The 3645-nt window shown below is 42.6% G+C and overlaps 1 pseudogene; it reads left to right on the top strand.

Annotated features, from left to right (window-relative positions):
• Positions 1 to 1893: 1893 nt before the first annotated feature.
• On the top strand, positions 1894 to 3243 carry LOC148018619 (uncharacterized; annotated as a pseudogene).
• Positions 3244 to 3645: the final 402 nt, after the last annotated feature.

Raw genomic sequence — 3645 nt, forward strand, 5'->3', positions numbered from 1 at the left:
TCATGGATAAACAATAATAAAAAACAAGTTTGTCAACTCTTTTATCTCTTTTGACTGCATCAATAGCAAGGCTTTTGTATTGAATATATGTTGGATATTTATTTATATGTATTCCTTTGTTAATAATAAGGATGTTCTGCCTAATCTCTCAAGTTTCTCACTATCATCAAGAAAGGATCCACTTGATCCTTTCTCTCCTTAAAGTTTGCAACCCAAGAAAGGCTTGAATGGCTAACTGTCCTTTAGTTGGGATGTAAACTCTCTTCTCTTTGCAGATTAGAGATGGCCTCCCAAAGAAAACAGAGGGCTTACATGTTGGAAGCTTGAGTGTGGATGCCAATGTTCTCGAATAGGATGATGTGGTAGTCACATTGTTTTGGGTTCATCTTCAACTACTAAGTATTCCAATCAATCCATAGAATGATATGCATCATTGAGTTTATGTCAAACTAGGAAGGTATTCTAGTTTGACAATTGAATGCTTGATATTGGGAATGGCTATGTGACTCTTGAGGGAGGAAAGTGACTATTGAATTGACATCAAATGGTCCTTTAGTTGGAATGTAAACTCTCTGCTCTTGTAGATTCGAGATGGCCTCCCAAAGAAAATAGAGGGCTTGCATGTTGGAAGCTTGAGTGTGGATGCCAATGTTCTCGAATAGGATGATGTGGTAGCCACATTGTTTTGGGTTCATCTTCAACTACTAAGTATTCCAATCAATCCATAGAATGATCTACATCATTGAGTTGATGTCAAACTAGAAAGGTATTCTAGTTTGACAATTGAATGCTTGATATTGGGAATGGCTATGTGACTCTTGCAAGAGGAAAGTGACCATTGAATTGACATCAAATGGGGTTGAAGCAGTACTTTTTTGGAAATTTTGGCATGTAGGTAAGTATATCGATGAAGGCATATGACACTAATGCTATCATGTGTGTTGTTCACTAAACCATTCATAGAGCAACATCTCAATGGCCTCATGTTGATTGCCATGGTCATCATTCTCTCTTAATGTCAAGGGTGATGGTACTATTCATCAGAGAATTGCCATCTTTATTGAAGGAGATCATGAGATTGTTGGGAAAGAATCATGGAGGTAATCAACCATAAAAGCAATCCTTGCACATGACACACATGATCACAGATGTCTAAGGTTGAATAAAAGATAAAAGCATTGTGAGTTAGCTAGATGTTCCAAAGACCAATCCATCGCATGAAACGAAAGAGACAAGGATGATGGGACTATAATGTAGCCATGGATAACATCTTGCCCCAAAACCCAAGAAAGGATGGGTGTTTCGTTGATGTGTCAGTGAGGTCCATACTTTGGAGATGAAGTCCCATATTTGCATCACAAGTGAGCAAGATATAAAAATACAAGCAAGTGTTTCATCAAATGTAGTACAAAAGATTTTTCTACCGTAGGAGATCTTGCAATGATGTAGCACATCCCCTATGGGAAGACCCCCAATGAGAAGCTTCCATATGGAAAACTTTCCTCTGATAGGGAAGCTTAGACTTCCATAATTGAAGGAGATGATCACACCATTGAGCTCTACTATCACAAGCATACCAAACTTTATTTGCTTTCTTAGTGACCATCTCTTATGAGCTACCATTTAATGGTAAATCAATTTGACTAACTGTTTTAGAAAGTCCATCAGTTTCACAAAAGCCCAAGGAAGAATGCTATTGAAGCTAGCCCTCCAAGGTCGACAAAATCAACTTATAACCTCGAGGCACCTAAAAGTACTGATGAATACGATGAAAATAATAAACCCTAGACTAAACCCTGAATGATAACATCCTGAGGAGCCTTCAAGCCCAATCTTGTGATCCGATTGAGCTTTTCCATCTGCATGTTCCTATTTGGAATTGGGTGGGAGCCAAACAATGAAGCAAAGAATCTCCTACTGCAAGGCAATCGAGTGCACATATTCTTGTGTGCATATTTTTGATGAAGGCAAGCAAAAAATTGATGAGGTTGGCAATGGCTACCATGCGATGTTCAAACGAGCCAAGATGTTATATGGGTCCGCAGCCTCTTGCAAGATCCCTCCTGCGGCGTCTCTCTGTCTCCTCGCCGATTTTGAATTTTGGGTCTCGTACGAATCCTGTTTGAGAAGAAGCAGCCGCCATGGCGTTGAAGCTCTGTGACGTCGTGCCGGACTTCACAGCGGAGTCGACGCAGGGCACCATTCGCTTCCATGACTTCATCGACGGCCACTGGGCAATCCTCTTCTCTCACCCCAACGACTTCACCCCCGTCTGCACCTCCGAGCTCGCCTCTGTGGCCGCCTGCATGCCCGAGTTTGTGCGCCGCGGCGTCAAGGTCCTGGCCCTCAGCTGCAACGACCTCCTCTCCCACCTTGCCTGGATCCGCGACATCGAGAGCCTCCGCCCTGGGCACCCCACCGTCTCGTACCCCATCCTCTGTGACCCCTCCCGTTCCATCGCATCGCTGTATGGCATGCTCGACCCCGCGGAACGGGACTCCTCCGGCACCCCCCTCGCCGCTCGTGCCGTGTTCTTTGTTGGGCCTGACAAGCAGCTCAAGGCCTCAATCCTGTACCCTGCCACTACCGGCCGCAATTTCACAGAGATCCTCCGGGTGATCGACTCTCTCCAGCTTACTGCTGTGCATAGCGTTGCCACGCCTGTCGATTGGAAGCAGGGCGATCCTTGCATGGTCGTACCTAGTCTTAGCAATGAAGAAGCCAAGGCAATGTTTCCCAAAGGTTTTGAAATCATCCCTGTGGCATCTGGGAAAGAGTACATTCGGATTACACCTCAACCTGATCTTTGATTCTATGTGAATAGGCAGGAATTAAATGTTTGTTGTTGGTGCGTGCCTTTGTTGTCCTTGTAAATATGAGAGAATGAGAGAGAGAGAGAGAGAGAGAGAGAGAGAGAGAGAGAGAGAGAGAGAGAGAGAGTTACGGATCACCACACAACATCTCCTGCGTTTATAATCCCTTCATTATTGGATAAACTTCTCGATGGCATTCTTGAAATGAGGAGGAAAGGTGGACGGGTCTTCACTTCGAAAACTTATAGTTTTATTGACAAGCATCATCCTTGAATAGCTTATTTTGAGGTTAGAAATGTACAGCTCTTATATAATATAACTTGGCAAGGTAGAATCTAAAAAATAATAGGTCTCTAAAACATGTTGAAACCATGTTAACATCTGCAACTACAAACATGTAAAGTTACAAAGAGCAGTACTCTTATTCACATTGAAACTGGGACAACGTTTTCGACATTGCAAGATACTGGGAAAATTTTGCCTGAGTGAAACAGTATTTTCATTGTTTGTCAAAGACTTACCCCACAATTGGTGAATGCTTGCTGTTACATTTGCATTTTTTTGTTGCATTTGGCAGCTAATTAGCTACTTTATGTGCTGTTTGCTCCTGGTGTTGCTCTGTTTTGGGCCTTAACATCATCTATATCACCATTGAATCCATGTTCACTTTGACATCTGTGTTTTTTTCTTCTCCATCATTTTGGGCTATTATTATTGGCAAACCAGATTTCTGATTTGCAATGTTATTGTCTTCCTTTGACTTTGATCTGCTGGCTGTTACCTACATTTGCAGCCAGGTGTATAATACTCTGAGGATTACATCTGTGGTTTG

Source organism: Lygodium microphyllum, chromosome 21 (genome assembly GCF_053477565.2).
Source record: "Lygodium microphyllum isolate KBCC chromosome 21, Lygodium_microphyllum_v1.1.10, whole genome shotgun sequence".
Lineage (NCBI taxonomy): Eukaryota > Viridiplantae > Streptophyta > Polypodiopsida > Schizaeales > Lygodiaceae > Lygodium > Lygodium microphyllum.